At 40.1% G+C, this 20,238-nt stretch overlaps 1 long non-coding RNA gene across 1 annotated transcript; it reads right to left on the bottom strand.

The window, feature by feature from the left end:
- Positions 1-1,714: 1,714 nt before the first annotated feature.
- On the bottom strand, positions 1,715-16,934 carry LOC146362000 (uncharacterized). The gene is made up of 3 exons (XR_014799490.1): positions 16,747-16,934; positions 8,063-8,175; positions 1,715-5,756 (listed from the first exon to the last, which is right to left on the bottom strand). It is a non-coding gene; the product is annotated as an uncharacterized LOC146362000 (long non-coding RNA).
- Positions 16,935-20,238: the final 3,304 nt, after the last annotated feature.

Below are 20,238 nucleotides of genomic sequence, written 5' to 3' on the forward strand. Positions count from 1 at the left end.
CGTGCTGACACTCGCAAACTCATGCACGTGCACACGGTCGTTAAACAGGCATGTGATGTCTTGCTGTGATGCCGAGAAGTGCTGAAAGAACAGATTTAGACTTTTGTGTTCTTGGTGTAAGTAGGCCAACTCCTCGAAAGACAGATTCCTGCTTACCGTTGGCCTGGAGTTGTCACTGTGGTCGTAATAAATACTGGAAAAACAAAGTATCATTTGCTTAAAATCCTTGTATAGCCAAGTCAGCTGGGTATCTTGTTGCCAGAGAACGCAACGGGTCATTTTTCAAATAATACTGAGCCGTTGCTAAATTCAACTCATAAATAAATTGTGTCAAACATCAATGCGTCTGATATTCTTAACGGACATTAAGACGTGACCGCTGGCAGCAGATGTGTGCTATATTCAGCTGACTCTGGCATTTAACAGCAGCGAGACAAAAGTTTGTCTTAGCTTTACAACCACGCTGCTGTAGGCTGTTAAATAAAAAAGAAATGATTGTCTTAATTTTTGTCCTGCTAGCTGCATGCTAACTTTTGCCTCACAAGACTGAAACATTAAAGTTATTTAAGGTCATAAATCACTCTTGTGATGTTTTTTGGGACCAGAATCAGCTTTAAGTTGAATTTAGCCAATAGTTTTGTCTTTAAACAATTACATGCAAAGCTAATGCCATTAGAACCATAGCTTTAGTTATACCTTGTGAGCACCACTAAGTAGTAGCATAGCTGTAGGGCCTAATTTCAGGCTGTGTGAAGCACAAAGGTCACTTAAAATCATGACAGGAAAAGTAAGCAAGCACTTTGTTGTGTATAGAAAAAAAAAGCTTGCTAAAAATTAAATCGTTTTCTAATAAATTACTGGTTTATTCCATTACTTACTTAGACTTAGGTCCTCCCGCGCCGATCGGCGCATTGGGCGACAAGAGAACGCCATCGAACTCAGTCCATCGCGGCGGTTACTGCTTCATCCCATGACAAATCTTTGAGGAACGTACTCCTCCACGTTATTTTGGTTCTTCCTCGCTGTCTCTTTCCATTTCTCAGGTTCCACAGGACCGCGACGCGGGTGGGTCTCGGGTCCGGTAGCCGAAGGATGTGACCGGCGAATCTGAACCGACACTTGGTGACTTGGACGTGGAGTGGCTCTACTCCAGCACGGTTTAATTATATTCAGAGGTTATGTTGTTAGTGGGGGGATATTGAAGTAGTGTTGAGTGTACTTTCTGGTTTCTCGTTAAGCTAAGCCTGAAGTTTAGTTAAGAAAACTGAAAAAAAATGTAACACAATCAAGGTAAATGTGGCAACTGTGATAATCCAGTTAAAAATTTAAAAAACCCAGTGAAACTGTTTTCATGACTGATGCTTTTGCAACCACCCCTAATCATTATTTCAACAGTAAAATCTGTCTAGACTTTACTATGAAGCACAGCGGAATGAGAAAACATTTGGAACTACTTGTATAAAAATATTGGCTCAGAATTGTATTTTTAGTTTTGTTTTCACGTGTCTAAGCTCTTGCTTTTGGTCATCATCGTCTTGCATCCTACTCACGGAAAAAAAAACAAGCAACACAGTCGGACACAAAGACCAACTGGACATCTATGTTTAGGGGAATAGAGAGCGAGCGGAAGAAAAACCTCACCAAAAAGCTGAAAGCAAATATCCTCTGAAGCATACAAAAGAAGAAGAATGATTTTGCATATAGAAGTGAGAAAACAGTCCATCTCAGAACACAGAGGAACAGGAAATATATGTCAGGCTGGAGCCACTGCTCTTCCTTCCTTTTACAGAGCTTACCGTCTTTAGGAGATAAAATAGTTGGAGGGGGGGTGAGCCCTGTTCAATACAGAGAAACCTTTTGGAAAGGGGAGATAACCCCGAGAGTTCTTGAGTTTCTACAGAAGACCACCGTCACGCTTGATAGAGTTTTCTCATACAAAGGACTCATCTGAAAACACCTGGGGAAAAGTGTGTCCTGGAAATTGCAACTATGAAAAATGCACAGCGTACCACCGATTTCTGCTGAACCTCAGAACTGAAACTGATTTCTGAGTGAAACACACCTCCAGCTGAGGCTTGCTAGTCTAACAAATCTTTAAAAACTCCTCATTGTGTATGTGCAACATCCAAAAGCTATAGAACCAAAACTGAAAGGGCATTCCAGAAGCCTCACAATTACCAAGCTGTGCTTATGTTCTCTGACAAATCAGAAACAATCTAGGCTTACAGCTGACGAATCTAGACTATTGTGCTCTAATGTCTCACCAATCCTGGGAAGACGATTAACGTTCTGTAAGGGCTTGCTGGGACCCCCCCCCCAGTCTCACAATGATAGACGTCACAAGCCCAAGCAGAGCTAAGCTGCATGGCATTTCTAGGATATAAGTCCAAGTCCAAGTTAACACAAATTCCTGCTGGCAAGATGTTTAGTAAATCTATTTTTACAAGCACAGAAAGGCTGATCATTGTTTATATCACAGTGTTTAATCCCCGTTGCTTGAGGAGGCTTTCTTGTGGTTACAGCTCTCTAGCCAAAAGCATTGTCATTAAAATCCCATTTATACAGAACGTGTTGGAAACACTGCTGCAGATCTCTCTAATTTAAGCCACATCAATCAAAGAACATTTATTTTACAAGGTAGCTTGTTTTGTATGTAATCCAACATTGTTTAATTCCCTGGGGTGCAATTTGTTTCATTTTTAAATGATGCATACAACCCCAATATCATATAAAAAACCTTTGCATGCTTCTGCTAGCTTTGCAGAAAATTGAAGTTCATTCTACGCTACACAGGATAAAATAAAAAGTACCTTTTTAAAATGGGGGACCTAGATGCCAAACAGTGTGGGAAATTTTGTGTATGCTTTACTAAAATTCTGACACTGAGAAACATTGGCTTAAATAGCTTTGTTCAACTCAGTTTCTTTAAGACCTTCAGTTTTAGGGGACCGCTACAATCAACATCACGATATGGATCATGTTCTGTGTTCTCTGATTTACTCCTAAAGCCTCCATTTGTTTATAATAATCCACCCATGTGATGTATTGAAGGCTGCTAAACCATTCAGTTCTGTGTCTTTTGGGCTAAATTGGGTAATTTGTTTTGTTTTAATAAAGAAGGTGTTTTTCTTGGGTCAGATTGTCAAGAAGCAAATTGCTTTGTAATCACATCACACATGGAAAGTTCAGATAATGGCGAACAGAGCATGGCGCTGCTTCTCGGCTGTATGCAAGTATTAGCACAGCTATGTTTTCATTGCAAAGGAAAACATGTCACTTCATTTGCCCCAGTTTAGCCAATAATCACAGCTGGAAGGAAGCAGGCGCCTTGAAGCGATCTGCAAGATGATCAGTAAGCAGTCTACTATCACGATTTTTTTTTAAAAAAATTATTTTGAGTCACGTATCAACTGGTTTGCATCCAACACACACACACAGATAGAAGCAGGCTTTTGTTTATTGGGTTGTTCAAAGTAAAATTCCACTCAATTGTGCCACGCCATAGAGTAAAAGGGTGCCAAAATAAAGACAGAATAACATAAAAAGGGAACAAGTTGTGCCCATTATGTTGAACAATGCTCTATGAACTTGCACTCACAGAGCAGCACAAACTGCAAAAGCAGTCCCCAGGAAAGAGGCAGGCAGCAAAAGGGGGCCTGTGTGACCATTCAAACAGGCAGCGTGTGGCTGAGGGCCTAGAACAGCCAGCAGTACATTTCCATAACAGGAAAGGTCAGTGTTGTGGCTCCAGGGGCTTTAGAGACGCTAACAAAATCCATTCTGGGAGCTTGCTGCTCTCCTGCTCTACAGTACCAGTTTACTGGACTCCGTTTACTGCTACAGTCTAATATTAAACACTGTAAAGTATATCACCATATATCATCAGTTACCTCTGGACTCAGATTTTCTATATTATATTTAGCACAAATTACTCTGTGGGGATTTTATCTTTTAACAATTGCATTCTAAAGTTGTTTTATCTTGAAAGTAAGAAATGCCGTCTAGGAAAACTCAGATATCCAATTTATATCCGACATCGCATCCAGTAATATTTCCTAAAATGGAAACAAGAAACCATATTAAACAAATGTTCATATCGTTATATATCTGATTTTATGATAGTGCCTTACAGTTTTACTGTAGTTTTTACAGCAGTAGCTATGAAGATTTTAAATGCAAAACACATGATTGTTATATTTTAAAGGAATCGTCTTTATGTATTTAGCAACATGTCTGAATAAAATAATAAAGTACAATTCTGGATATGTATTACTTGTGTGCAGTGTGTGTGTAGTTTACAGTGCTTTTTTTTAAATTTATTTTTAAAGATATTAACTTTGTGTAACTGGCAACCAATCTTAACATTTCTTCCACTACTGAAAAAAAATAACACATGGTATATAACTGAGCTGAGCTGAAAAGAAGTACAGATTCACATACTCTACTTAAAAAAAAGTATATTTAACAATTTAAGAAGCTCAAAATAGATTTTTATTGAAAGCTCAGCAGCATAACATCAGCAAACACTTGCTTGATTATTTTACCTGCCAAAATCATATCAGTTCGCTCCTTCATTGAAACGTCACTGCAAATTTTTCACTTTAGAAAATCGGAACCATACAAAAAGCTCAGTTTTAAGCTGTCTTTTTACAGAAGGGGAAAAGAAAAAAAAATGTTGTTCAAGGCTAAAATAATGCGTAGTCATGTCTTTATTTTAGAAACCCCACGTAAAAAACAGCTTTAATTTTGTGGGCAGTTTGTGTAATAAAAACATGCTGTATTCATGTGTTCTGTGTGCAGCTACGTGCTTTGACGTACAGTGTTTGAAGTGGTGTTCCATGCAAAAAAACAGTGGAGGAAGTTGAAACAGCTTCTGGTCTTTCTCTTGGAACAGGCCTTGGGGCCTCAGGGGGCCCATAGGAATAAAACACTCCTCAGCACAGCCTCATATACCTCAACACCTGCAGCACACAAAAGCCCTCTGTGAGCGAAACAGTCACTCAAAAGTCAGAAATGCTTGTCTACGACAAGAAACAAGGTATGTTGAGCATAATAAGTTAAAAGGTAGACTTGACTTTCTATTAAGCCAACAGGTTGACATAAAATGTATTAATATCATAGCTTTAGTGGAGTAAACTGAATTGATTAATAGCAACTATTTTCACATTTTTTCAGTTTTTTTATTCTAAGTGATTTTTTAAAAAACGAAATTATAATTTGGCTTTGTCTTGTTTGATCATACGTGTCATTACATGCCTCAAAAATTGCTGCACGCATACAAAATATTTAACTTATTATTATTTGAGCTTTACTCCAGAAATTAAACAAAATGCACAGAACCCATTCATTTTTTAGGTCCTGACAAGCCCCTTCTACAACCACCTCACAGTATTTTCCCATGAGGCTCCCGAACACTCAAGACTTAAATTGAAAAAATATTGACATTGGAGTGGCTAAAAAGACACGGAGTACCTAATAGATATAATTATCCAACATAATTATCTCCAATAATAACAACAGATAATACCGCTCTGTCTGAGTGCATGTTTGTTGTTGTGTCTGAAAGGATCCTCCCTGGAAAGATGGGCAGTGCCGCCTCTGCACCAGCTGAACTCAGCCAGGTGTGGGTGTGGGAGAGTGAGACTGCAGCCTGTCAGGATCAGGCATAAGGCTGAGGTTTGAGGTCACCCACTGTGTGGGTGAATTCCCCCTTTTGGCATCAACAATTTTTGGTCCTTGGAAACTGGAGCATTCACCTTGTAGGAGGTTAAGAAAGAAAAGCAATAAAGCAGTGGGTTTGTATGCATAATCCACTGCACAGCAAGATTTTAATAACATTGAGTTGAAGCTCATTAATTTAAGAAATCGTTATGACAGATCTGGAGTCCAAAGAGTGATTTCTCTGTCTGGTCCCACAGACCTAGGCCCATTTACCTAATTAAAAAAACAAACCAGCCGTCTCTGCGGCTCTTGTGTTTACTGCTCTGTGATGGAGGGCATAAAATACAAGCAGCAGTAGAAATGCAAATAGAAGGCATGGTGACATAGAGCCAGATGAAAAGAGGCAAAGGACAAAGAAAGGAGAAATGAACTGATGAAAGAGGAGTCGGCTTTAAGTAAGGCTTTGAGGGGAAAAAACAACAAGTTTTTGATTTATTTATTGGCTTTTGGTGCAGTGGGAATAGTTTGACATTTGTGTCTAATTATTTCTAACTGAAATGTGATCCCTGCTTGGTAAATATGAAGGCATTGCCAGCAGCTGGTTCAATTAGGATTGTATAATGACTGGAAATATAGGGAAATAGTTTATCTGGATATGCCAAAATGTAAAATAATCTCTAAAGTTCACCAGTTAACATGTAAGCCATGTTTGTTTAATATGTCCAAGAAAATATAAAAATGACTCATTAAATTACAAACACTGGTCTTTTCTGATTTTAGTGTTTGTGCTGTTCTAACTGTGAATATGGTTACACCTGTATTTCTTCTTTTTTGTTGGATTCTTTATTGTGCAACAGCTAATTTTCCAAAAGTTAATTTGTCAGAATTTTATTCTTTCTGAATTGTAATTTTTATGTGTTAGCGTACCTTGATTTGAGGTTAGAAAGAAGACAAAAGGTACTGCGATGAGGCTGGAGAAGAAGAAGAGAAACAGAACAACCCACGGATTGTGGGGACTGAAAGAAGATGAGAGTGAAGGACAATGAAGTCATAACAGTGTAGCGGGTGGAGGATGAAGGAGGAATGTGAGATGTGCTGTGTGATGAGGTGGAGGCAGAGGGAGGAAGGACGGGGAGATGATGCAGCAGTACGTACAGCAACTAAATGCTGCAGAGGAGATCATCTGAACATATCTTAGTTCCAGTAAGAGGCCCACAGCATCGCCTGATGACTCACCTGCGGTAACACTGCATCACCCAGAGTATGAGATCATCAGTTTAATCTCACCCAGATACAGATCAGCACAAAGCAGAAACAGCTAAAGATTAAAAACATTATTGTTTTATCATCCTTATCTGTTTGGAGAGTATCAGCACTAAAATGTAACATTATCTTTGCTTAACACAACCTGCATTATACTTTATTCTTGATCAATAACTGATGTTGGCATCATCTTCATCTTAATTTACATTACAATATTGCACAGGTCAAAGCCATCCACAATCCTAGTGCTGGTTCCAAGCCAGGATAAATGAGTATAGTTGTGTCACAAAGTGCATTTGGCATAAAGTCTTTGCCAAATAAAACATGCAGATCATCAAGAAGTAGATTTTCATATTGAATTGGCCTGGGATAACACCACCGATGATGTCAACAAGGAGGGTGCTGGTGGAAACTGTGCTACTGCTGGGTGATGACAGAGGTGTGTTCTGAGGCAGCAAAAAGAAGGAAAGGATGGATTGTAAGGCCACAGAAGTTTATGGATGTAGTGAGTGTGAATGTTTGGATTGTTGGTGTGACAGGATAAAAAAGATGCAAGATGAGGAAGGGATGGTGGCGGATGACTCGCAGTAGCGTCTCTTGACAGGAACAGCCAAAAGAAAAAGGAGGAAGAAGAAGAGGAAGAGATGCTGCATAGATCAGATAGAAGTTTGGATGATCTAAATATCTGAGCATTTACTGCCGTTTCTTTCAGTTTTTGAAAAACTTCAAACTAATTACCAATAAATGATTAATGTCTTTCATGGTCCTGGATCTCTGACCCAGCGTTTCTGGCTTTGGTTATTCATCTGTTTCTACCTAGTTCCTGTATGAAGCACACGTCTTAGCCTGCATCTCATTGTGTGTGTTACTTCCTGTTTTATTTTGATAGTCTTCTGTTTACTGTGTATTATGTTCAGTTCTGCTTCCCCTGTCTCTTCAGTCAGATTAGTGTCAGCTGTGCTCCACCTGTGGCCTGTTCGCTCGTTATCCTCTTTGTGTACATATTGTCTGCATTTCTCTCATGGGACAGTCCTCCCTAGCAGTCTGTGGGCACTGGTGTGGCAAAGGTGTGAGTTTCGTAGTTTCGTTATTCATGTTGTTTTGTGTTTCATTTTACTTTAATTAAACCAGCTTTTACTTTAATCCTTGTGTTTCTCAGTCCAGCGTTTGGGTCCCGCCTCTGCCCGTCACACAGCCTTGTGTATAAATGTTGTTCAGCCTCCAAGTAAGCATACTTCTGAGGAGATCACCCTTAAAAGGAAGAAAGAGAGCAAAAGATTGATACTTTGCAGTTCCACTTGCTTTGATCTGCTCCATCTTGTTGGTCAAGACAGGATACACGAGTGACAACAGTGAAATAAACAGAATCAGAAGTCTAATAGTTTTTAATACCGTCTTATACTACAAACTGCATTTAAGGCAATCATGTGAATTATTCATCTGTCTAATCTGGGTTTCTGCTGATCTGTAAGGGTTAGAGCACAGCACAAAGCACACAGAGTACTTAAGCTGCTGCCCAAACGACACTTCAGTGCTGTGGGACGAGCATTGGGTTACATAGGAGAGCAAAACCTCACTCGCTTCAATTATGCTACAGAGGAAGAGAGAGGGAGAGAGATGAATCAAGGTGGAGGCAGTGGCAAGGGAAAGTAAATGCAAAACAGAAAAACTCTCTAGTTATCTGTCTGATTATTTATTGCCACAACAGAGCTGTTTATTATTATTATTATTGCCGTGATGATGGCCTACGTTAGATCATAACAGAACTGTGTTTCTTAGTGATGCTCTGAAACAGGCGTGGGCGCTGTGAAACCAGATTGGTTACGTGTATTTCAGTAAAGTTGTAAGAATATTTATCTCTCCTACATTTACCTGGAACCGCTGATTATTTTTTTCACAATTCTCCTTCCTTTACAGACATCTGATGGAGATGAGAGACACCAGCTACAGCACTTCCTTTTAAAAACAAAGAAATTCAGCCTCGTCCTGTTTCTGGCGCTACTGGCACGCAAACCGACCAGCAAACCACCCGGAACTAAAGCAAACAGATTCCCATCAGGGATGTATAAACTAGTGCCAGGGCATCCTCCGGGGTACATAAACCAGTATGTGCGCATGGAAAGTATTTAACGTCTTTTCATGGCGAGCGCGTTTTTCAGTGCCTGCACGCAGTGAGACGGGCCATAAAGTCCATCAACGAACTATGTGGCTATGGTTGAAATGTGTTTATTTAGTTACCCAGAATGCACAGAGCTTTAAATGCTGATCAACTGTGGTGTAAATTAGGTATGAGCAACACTTGGGGCAGAATATGTTACATGTTACTTTCCAAAAAGCAGAAGTTATCTTCTAAACCTCTTTCAGACCCCTATTACTAATGACTTCTCAGCACTGTCCTTCATATGAAGTGTGGCATGATAAGGCAACTGCATTTTAAGTTATCCATCAAATCTATATTTCAAAAAACCTTTTACTACTTTTCACTCAAAGCATTTATGTCAGGACACTTGATATTTTTTTATAGAAGCTGAAATCGAGACTTCTTTGAGATAAAGTGTTGAAAGAAAAAAAACATTATAAGGGTTTATTTTGAAACTTTTAATGCTACTTGCTTCATTCCCCATTAATTAAAATTTCTCATGGCTTGCATTACATCTGCTCATCTCTAATGAATATGGAACTCCAATAAGCATTATATTGATTAAGAAACTTATAGATCTAAAACAGCTCTGTAAATTCAGTTCAATAGTGATTTTCTAATTTAAATATAAAACTGAAAAACATGAGTGAGAAGGGAAAAACAATCTTCAACCACAAAACATTTTACAAATGAAAGAAACTGGATTGATCAAACAATCTTGATCACACCCACATATAGCCACTAACTGGTTAGTCATTCACCACCGTGGCCTCAGCTTACGGACCGACATGTGGTATCTTATTATCAAGAACATATTTAGGTTTGGCAGTGAACTTCCACTCAGAGAGTGTATAATTAAGATTTAGAGTACTGTTATTCTGAGAAAGGCAACTGATCAAATCCCCCTGACTTTCTAAACGATAAGCATGCTGAACTGTAAATGCCATTCTGGCTGTTTTGTTGTGTAAAATTGTGCACTTGAGTGTGACTGAGTGGGTGTGAGCCAGCTGGCCCAAAAGTCCAGCAGCAGCAGAAGAAATAAAAAGAGAATTACCCCAGTTTAGACTGTGATCCGTCACACTCCACTCTTCCAGCACCACTGAAACTGTCAGCACTTAAGCAATGATAGACATCTGTGGGCCATCATCTTCTTTTTTTCTACTGCCATGGTTGATTGAAGAATACACTTTTTTTTATTCTGATGTTATATATTTAAATATTTTTGTATTTAAAAAAATGATCATGATCATCATGATCATTTATAGCACTGCTGTTATAAACTGTAGTCTGTGTTAACAACTTGTTTTGACTTCTGGGAATTGCTCTCAAGCAGCAGGCTGCATTTCCAGTCAGTCAGGTGACCAGCTCTCGTCAGGGATCTCCCCACGGTCACCTGACATGTGCCCATTCATTTGCTCACGAGCTTTCTCCTCTCTCTCACCTCCCTTTCTTCTTTCACTTTTGACTGCAGCTGCCCCCCTGGTTTAACAGTGGCACCCCCATCTACCCTCTTCCTCCCATCAAATTTCCCTTCCACATTTCTAATGGGCTAAAATCCCCCCTGTCCTCCTGCTGTTTCATCGCTTTGCCTTTTCCTCTACAGGGACTTAATTCGCCCTCTGTTCGTGCCCGCTCTTTGAATTATTCAGTGAGCTGCTGCTGCTCGCCACAAAGAGCCATCTCTAACACACTGACACAGAAGTGGGGTAAAAGCAGGTACAGTGACAGTATGATGGCAGAGTGTGAGGGAAGTGGTGGGAGGGTGATAGACTGATGGCAGCAGGTGGTCTGGCTGGGAGCTTCCCAGGAAACCCCACACTTATCTTCCTTATCCTCCACCACCTCCTCAGCTCGGGCAGCCCAAATCACATAACCCTGGTTTATAACTAGCTGTCATGGTAGGCGAACTAGAAATAGATGGCATACTTGACGGCAAGCCTAATCTGATACAGAAAGCAGCAGGGTGCGTGCTGCGGGGGGGATCGTGTGTCCTGGGCGGCCATCATGACAAAGCAAATCTGCCCACAGCCTCGTGCAGAACTGAACGTCAGCCTGAAGTGGAAACGCCACTCATTTCTTTTCAGTTGTTAGCATGTGGGCCAGGACAAGCCTATTAAGCAGAGGAAAACAGAATCCAGCCATTCACATCATGACCTTCTGATAACTGCTATCAATGTTTTTGGACTTCTCACTGTAGTTTGTTGAATATTTAATTTAATAACTTTAATTGTGTGGCTTAATCTTTGTTTTAATATAAATATTTAAACTTTTGTAATATCTTGCTGAGACTTTGATAAGAATATTCATAACTTCCTGATAGCTGAAAATATCAAAAAGGTTAATATGAAGCATGTTATTACTTATTAGCAATTGTAGGTTAGCAATAAGATAAAAAAAACTGGGATAAACAGACACTCCTGCTCTTTCCAATCTTAGCATTATGCAAACTTACATATACTGGTTTAAACTCCCTAAGACAAACAGGAAAAGAAAGCAAATCATGCTTTTATTCTTTTAAATTCAAAGCCTGTGGCCATGTGCCGATGATGCCATCTGCCCTCTTGTTAGCACCATCAAATAGCAGCTAAACACAGCAGCCAATATTGCTGCTGACATGACACAACCTTATGAAAAACTCTTTAATGCTTGAGTACCTCTGTTACTCGAAACCACTGAATCATCTGAATGTCACTGATGAAGACGCTTTACCCCTTTATTGGAGGCATGAAATGACTTACTTCAGTACATCAAAAGGAGCAAAAGTGACACAAGATAATCAAGTTAATAAAATATATAAATCTAGACAGATCTGTATGTGTGAGGCTTAGCTGGTTCACAGACCATATAGGAAACTTGTATTTTTTATTCTTCTTCTTTTTTTTTTTATTTTAGCTCATAGCTCATCTCAAACTGAGTTGAGGGCACTTTAAAATATTCGCTGCATTGTCAGTTATAGGGATTGAGGCTGACATTATTGCACACAGCAGCAACCAACTGAAAATAAGCTGTTTTCAGTTGGGCAGCTTCCTGTAAACTGTTTTCTGCTGAAGGTTTGATTCCTAAACCAGAAAATATGCTCTTAGAAAATTCATCTAGGTGTTTCCGCGAAAGGCGTCAGTGTCCATGAGGACTCTCAGTTATGTCATACCTTTTAGCAATTTAAACTTGTTTGTCCAGTTTCTGGCTTTGCGAGCGAGCTCTAATTTTCAAACACAGCACAGCGTACATACAATTATTCACACAACATACAGTAATATACATACTATTCCCTTGTGTCTCACTTTATGTGGTATTCTCTGTTTGAGGGAAAACCCTGGTTGTAAGTCCCATGCAAATACTGAGGGGAAAGGGTGGAAGAAAGCCCCCCCGGTACGTGAGGCACATGCTTCACTGAACACTGAGGCACACCAAAGCACACTGGTGCTGCTGTGGGAGGTGTTGCAATGTCAGGAACTAGAGGCTGAGGAACTCCTGACCTTTCCTATCATCTGTACTTTCTGTCAATCTGACATCTATGCATCACTGAGTGTCATTGTGAAATGTGGGAGGGCTGGGAGAATGAAAACCGATTTTTAAAAAAACAACAGAAAACAGAGTATGAACAACGCTTTCAGGAAGCACAGCATACACAACAGATTAGTTTTGCATGTTAATGTATGTGTTTCTGACTGAAAGTGAAAGAGAAATGAAAACAGAAGAAAAGGCAAACAAAAAAGAAAGTAATAGGTGAGATCAGGCAGAGGAAAAAGAGTGTAGGGTGAAAAATGTGAAATGAATATGACCAAGTGGCAAACATATGAGCAAGATTTACTTTTTTTAATATAAATGACTCCAGGTGGCACAGACATACAGTCCTACAGAGTGATATTATAGGATGAGGTGATGTTTGGGGGAGATAGCGTGTATGGTAATACCCCTGACGGGACTATTTCTGGACTGTCTGTAAGCCTGTGTGTGAATTCATGTGTGTATATGAGTGTCTCTGTATGTGAATACGACTGATTCAGTGTGTGTGTATGTGTGATGTAGACCATGCAGAGTCAGTCAGTCTGTCGTGGGGCTGTGGGGGATTCCTGTTTAGTCCTCCAGTGAATTTCTGGAGGCTCACTGCAGGGAACAGGCGGGGCTGCTCGAGGGTGGGGGGGGACTATCAGTTACTCTTGATGATGTGTCCAGTTTCTGTTGTTTATAGTTCCTGTCTCCTTGCTTCACTTCTTTTCTCTGCTCACATCTCTTTTTCAACCACTCGAGTTAAGGAACAACACAGAAACCACACAGCGCCCTCAGCAAACGAATATATTCTTCATATTCTGCTTTTGATCATTTTTAACCACTTTGCCTCGTCACAAACAGCGTCACTGAGTGCGCAAAAAACAAAACTCAGCTAGTATCTAAAGTGATGCATCTTCTCTAAATACAGTATTTTTATTTTGACACTTTCATATGGCTGAATGGATGTCCTAGTTTGTTTATGCCAACTTGTCTTAAAAGGAAAACTCACTTTCAGTCAATGCCTCTTACACAACTAGATCTGTATCAAGATAAATTGTCCACTGAATGCTAGTGAGTTTTTATGATACCCATGAGAACAGCAGTAAAAAGAAGCAACAGGAATGTTGTGGAAGGATTGAAGTTTGAATCACCCTGAACACAAGATATAGTTTTGGATTTACGGCTAAGTTGTAGCTTTCACTTGGTGGCCAGTGCTCCACTGGTAGTGTGGGTATCCACTAACAACAGGACTTTTGGTTTAATCCCATCGCCTTGCATGGTGGACTTTGCATCCTAATGGGGGAATGAGGGAGAATGTGTGAGCAAATTATTATATATCACAATAACACATTGTACACTTGTTATGACGGGACACCAAAATTGGTTTTGTACGAGGCAGTGAACATGTTTTGAAGGTTGTTAAGTCGGACATTTTAACATGGAAGTCACTTTTGGAGTTGTTCTTAACAACCCAAGTTATGGGTCAGCCAGTGCATAAGAATTTAATCATTTTTATTGATTGAAAGTCTTTCTTACAGTATGTACTCAGCCTGAGAAAGGACAAAATACTCTAACAGACTCTTCTGCATTACAAATCATGTGGTAAACAGGTTCCTATCATACCACTTTTAACTTCTGCTTTTTTTCAGCAACATCCTTAACTCTATAAGTTTTTTCCTGTATGCAAACAGCTTTTTTATTTTTTATTTTTTTGATCTCTGTGCTTTATCTCCTCTGCAGATGGTTTGACCTCCAGTCACACCCTAACCCTTGCTTCATCGATCTCTGGTCTTCCTCTTTCAGAATTCTGAAATCTCAGATGTACGTGTTACGCGTCTGCAGTCTTCACAACCTCGAAGGACCGCGGTGAGGTCAGAGGTGAAGCGTCCCTTTCTGCTCTTCAAAACGTGACACTCAAGAGAAGCGGCAACTTAGATCCGGATGAGTGACTGTGCATGTGTGTGCATGTGTGTTCATCTGTGTAATATGATACTGAGTAAACAAAGTGCAGCGTGTTCTGGGGAGAAATTGTTTATTTAAATTAGAGGCCAACTGGTATGTGAACATGCGTGTGAACTACAGGCTTGTGTACATGAGTGTAGTTACATATGTGCGATATTGTGAAGAAAATGAGTAGATAAATACACCGCTGAATAGCTGACAATTTGATGAAAGGGTGTCATTTCTCTGTGGAAAACCCAACTTCCTTACATTTGCCTTCCTGCGATGTGTGGCGTGTTTCTTCCAGCCTGTCAGTTTGATACACACATACGCGTGGAGTAACATAAGTGGGACACATAGACACACACGCACACAAAGAAGCCCAGCTGTCAATCAGCATTCAGTAAGAGGCATGAAACAGACAGGCTATTCTGTCCCTTGGCACAGGTCCCTAAACTGTGGCCTAGCTGCTGTAGAGAGAGCACTGTGTGTCACACGCTACAGATACAGCCTAGCCTCTGTCATGCACAAATAACCTCTCCCTCATTCTTTCTGTCTCTCACTCTTGCTCTTTCTTCCTGACACAAACCCAGCATTCATCTGCATACATACATCTGTGTACATGTATGTATAAAGAACATTTTTCATAGCGAAACAAAAAAAAGAAGAAGAAATCTGTCAGAGAGCTGGCTCAGAAAATCCCCTTCATTGAACATGTTCACCCCAAACAGACAGCATGTGTGTCTGTGTGTGCAGACACAATACACGTGCAACAATTGCGACTGTTGGCACAGAACCCCCACACACCTGATTCTCAAACCTTCTGTTTGCAAGAGGCAACCAATCAAAAGAAAGCGTGGTAGGTGGGCTAAAATGGCTTGTTTCGCACAGAAAATGAGATCTGTAGCTACACCAAGTGTAATTATGATCATTTTCAACTGTGTCTCATGCATAGCTACTCTAGTATAGTCATAGACTAAACAAATGCAGCTGGGATTGAGCATAAGAGGTGCACTTACATTACTATTGTGGAGTATTAACAGTTTTTATCAAAGCTTGGTGACAGGGTGGTGCAGTGGTTAGCATCAGAGGCTTCAAAGCTGCTGGCAGACTGAGGCCTTTCATTTTTATTGGTCCTCTCTGGGTACTCTGGCTTCTTTTCACAGTGCAAAGACCTGCATTGTTAGACTGGTTGGTGATTTTAAATTGGAAATAATTGTGGATGTGATTGGGAATCATTACTTTTTGTCTCTTAGGCCTAGAATGGATTCTCAAACTGTCCAGCATGTACCCCATCTCTCACTCACTGCTAAGCTACAGCCGCTCCCATCTTCAAGCGAAGATAGAGGTGGTTGTAGCTCAGGAGGTGGAGCAAACCATGGGTGAATGAGGCAAGCTGTATAACGAGCTTTGAGTGCTCAGGTAAAGTAGAGAAATGCTTTATAAGAACCAGTGCATTTACCATTTACCAGTTCCCCCACGACCATAAACTAGATAAAATTTCAAGAAAATGTCAAATACTATCTTGGCAGTAAATGATACGATACAGTCTACAGCCTAGCTTTCAATATTACTAAAATAGAAGCTATGCACCAAAATTGAACAAAAATATGTGCACAAGACATGTGGTGACATACTTCTGGCAACATACAGAAGCTTCAGGCTTCCCCTCCACACATGTACTGTTTAACTTACTATGCTCCAGTTCCTTGATTCACTTGGTGTATGAAATTTGCATCAGTTGATGTCATACTTGTTGTATTTCTGGAGCAGTGGCACTCTGGCAGCAGGCACAGTGGCTCCTTTAGACATTACCTCACATTCAAAATCACACATATATCCTTACTAACTGACAAACAGACACGTGTGTTGTATGGGCGCAGAAGCAAACTATAGAAAACAGTAGAAAGAAACAAGTTGAGTCTTAACCTAAGGTGATGTGAGAGCCCATCTCCTTATTCTGGAGAAAACTGAAGTTTGTCCGACGAGCAGGGCGAGGACAGGGATTAAAAGAAGTCGAAAAGGAGCGCACATGAAGACTCAGGAAAACTCCAGATTAATTAATATATTAAAAACTGCACAAACCATCACAATGATCACATTTTATTAGCAGGTGTATCCGTTTGAAATGATTACATTTGCCCGTCCACCACCTCCCAATGAAAAGAACTCCCAGTGCTTAATAATCTAACAGTCATTTTTTCATTTCTCACATGGAGGAAAACTACAGCGGCCTGGCTGGCACTGACCTTCAAGTAAAGTCTTCCAACTCACACAGAAGCCATAATGAGGCTTTTCCTTCCAGAGGCTTTTCTGCACTCGCTCCCCAAACGACCGCAGGAAATGGAATCTTCTGAAAGGATCAAAACAAGTCAAGAGTTGCGAATAGTTTGAGTTTCCGATAAAGACAATGTGCCAGATTCCAGCGCCTTCAGGGACATAGACATATCACAATGAATCCTCTGTGTTTCTAAAATGGAACACACCCACTTGCGCGCCCCCACACACACACACACACACACACAGAATATATATATAGTCTTAGGAACCACTCAAATACACACACAAAACACACATAGTGTTTATTAATAACTGGGAGATCCTGGGAAACAGTGAAGTATTGCAGTGAGGGGTTTTTTTGTGGAGTCTTTTTCATACCTGTTAGTCAGGGCTTAGTGTGGTGCATGTCTCTGCATATCCTGAACTCTAGGTTTAAGTGTGTGTGTGTGTGTGTGTGTGTAGTCCTCTAGGCTTCTAATTTTAACAGTGCTCTGCCTTTGTTTGGGGCAAGAAGGTAATTGAGAAATTCTGTTTCTGCCTGTATGTAGGTGTGGTTAGTGTGTGCCCAGGGTCAGGCAGGCCATTAGCAAGACCTCCTCTCCTCTGATTGCCTCCTTTCAGCAGCCAGTTTGACAGCTCTGTAATCTACAGTTACTCAGTGGATTCATCATTGTAGGTCTGTTTGTGCATGGGTGTACATGAGTGTGTGCATGTGCATATGCGCAGAGTATGTGTGTGATGGCTGGTTGCTTGGACAAGTCACAGATTAACCACTATTTTTCCTTCTGCTTATCCTTGTTGGTCATAAATATGTGTGAAAACTCACACTGAGATAAAAAAAAAAAGAAAAAAGAAAGATAATTTCATGATGCACAATTCATGACAGTTAAATGCACGTTGTGTTAAACTGTGACATAATGTGTCTTAAAGACTGTGGGAATCAGAAATTTAGCAAATAGAAATGACTTACCTGTAGAAGTTACTGGCAAAAGCCACTATAGGAGCAAAAATGGAAAACATGATGATATCCAGCTGTAAATATCCAAAGCTGTCGCCAAGTCAAATTGAAAATGTCTTACTTCATGCGGTTAAGTACACAGGTTTTCATCATATATGACAGTTTATGTATTTAATCTCCAAAACGGCACAAATATGGAAAGATCTTTTAATTGGTGTTGATTTGCCACCCATTAAAAAAGTAGAGAACATCTGACATGTATGATACTGCAAAGAACTCCCTAGCTGCTATAGGTGAAGTGAGTAATGCTCACCAATTCAGAAAATGCATTTGCTTTTAAAACATCAGGTTAAGAAGCTGCACGTATTATGGAACTCGCCACCATTCTTTTGTGCATTTAGGCTTCCTCAGTATTCTCAATAACTTGATGACGCTGCAGCGTATGTTTATGGTCATTGTGCTTTATGCAACTATTTTATTTTATTGTATTGTATACTTCATTAATTTAAAAGCCTCACTGAAAATAAAAATATAATTTTCGAGAATGACCTGGCCAAGAGGGGAAGAGAAATAACAGTTATAATACAAACAAACATAATGTACTGATTATATGTACCTAAAGATTAAGATCACAGAGTTTGTCCCATCCAGTCACCTGAAAAGTTTGGTCTGGAAACAGGAATTACACTGCAGAATGAATTAGTATTCTGGGACCATTTAAATGTCTCCCTGATTGTATTGCTTGATGGGTAATAATAACATCCAAGCACTGTGCATGGTGACTGCAAATGCATGCATTATCTTAAATTTACTTACATTAACATGTATCTAAATTTAAAGATGCAAAATCATGACTTATCTCCATGTTCTCAAGGCTTACAGGTCACTCACATAGTGTTGCTCTTTCACACACATTCACACACGCTACACTTAGAGTGGGGGGTAGTGGTTAGCAAAAAGAGAAGTCAGCTTTAAAGAGAATGCTTTCATCTTTCCCACAAGCAGGCTGAGAGTCATCTTATCTCTGAGGCTTGGCCGGACTATCTAGAGTAAACCGCAGAGTCTGCAGAAAAAAAAAGGTAAAATTGATGGTGCAGTCCAGTTTCTCCCTGTTAAACATTAGTCCCAGGAATTCCCCTTGGTTTTGTGTACTTGTGTATGTGCGAGTGTGTGTGTGGGTGTGCAAGCATGCGCGTGTGTGTGTTTGGACCAGGTTGTTTCAGTGTTGTGGGGACACACTTCTGTTTACATATTCACTATTTGGCTGCATTTGTTTCTTATGACGACAAAAAAAAGCAAGTCCCCGTAGCTAAGGTCAGTATATTTTAAGGGTTTAAGCTTTTTTTAAAGTTATTGTAAAGGCAATGGTTAAGCAAGGAGTAGTTATGGTTACGGTTAGACTCTCCAGGAAATGAATGTAAGTCAGTGCAATGTCCTGGGTTATGTGCACACAGTGTGTGTGTGTGTGTGTGTGTGTGTTTGTAAGAGAGAAAGAGAAACACAGTACTTACACCATCAGATTTCTCAGAAGATAGCACCTGTTCTGAAGAACAGGGAAATAGCATTCCTGCAGACTTTGTGTTTGAGGAAGGTTAGGACAAAAACAAAAAACAAACATCTAAAAGGAATACCATGCATGCAATGCATCTCATCCCTGGAAGTCACATACCAGTGTTTTGTAAAATGCTGCCTCTGTCTTACGATTATCAAACTTTGGGGGTAACAGCCTCAAATCACTGATGTAATGCATAATGAAACACCACCAGAGAACATCTTGTGTATAAATCTGCATTTCATGCCCCAGGAATGAGATCCATACCCTGGTGTGTAGCTGCTGTCACTAACTGAAGACTTCTGTGTGAAGGAGTGGACTAGGTTTAAATAAGTGGCTTCTTACTCTGCCCATACATATCCCCTCACTGGGGATAAACACCTCTCTTGTGTTGTATACCTCCTCCTGTTGCAGACTTTGGAGCAAGGTGTAAAAAATGAAAATAACAGGAAAAGAAAGATAAATATAGAGGTGGATGATAGAAAACCTGTGAAAGAATGACACAGAACAATGAACCTCTGCCATCCTGCATCTCACACACTGCTCTACCATGCTCTCCATGAAGAAGACAGCAGGCCTTTACCTGATCCACCAAAACAGAGGAATCTGTTAAACACAACACACTCAAATACTCTCCCAGATTCTTAAGTGTGACTGTGAAATATAAACAGCAACAAAATGCAAAAGCAAGCAGGTTTTTTTTCACTTGATACAGACAGAAAGGCACATCCACAATTCCAAAAAGTTGGGACATTGTGTAAAATACAAATAAAAACAGAATGCAAGAAAGGAAAATGTTTGTTTGATGTTGAAACGCATCTCAGAAAAGAGGGGCACATTCGTGCACATGGAATTAGCACGTTGCACATTGGAAAGGCTCCGTCAATACTCAAAGATGTATAAGATGCTCATGTTGCCATCCAGGCAACATAGTTACTGCATGTTTCAGTA

This window comes from Perissodus microlepis, chromosome 23 (genome assembly GCF_051167445.1).
Source record: "Perissodus microlepis isolate ML-2025 ecotype Zambia chromosome 23, ASM5116744v1, whole genome shotgun sequence".
Taxonomy (NCBI): Eukaryota; Metazoa; Chordata; class Actinopteri; order Cichliformes; family Cichlidae; genus Perissodus; species Perissodus microlepis.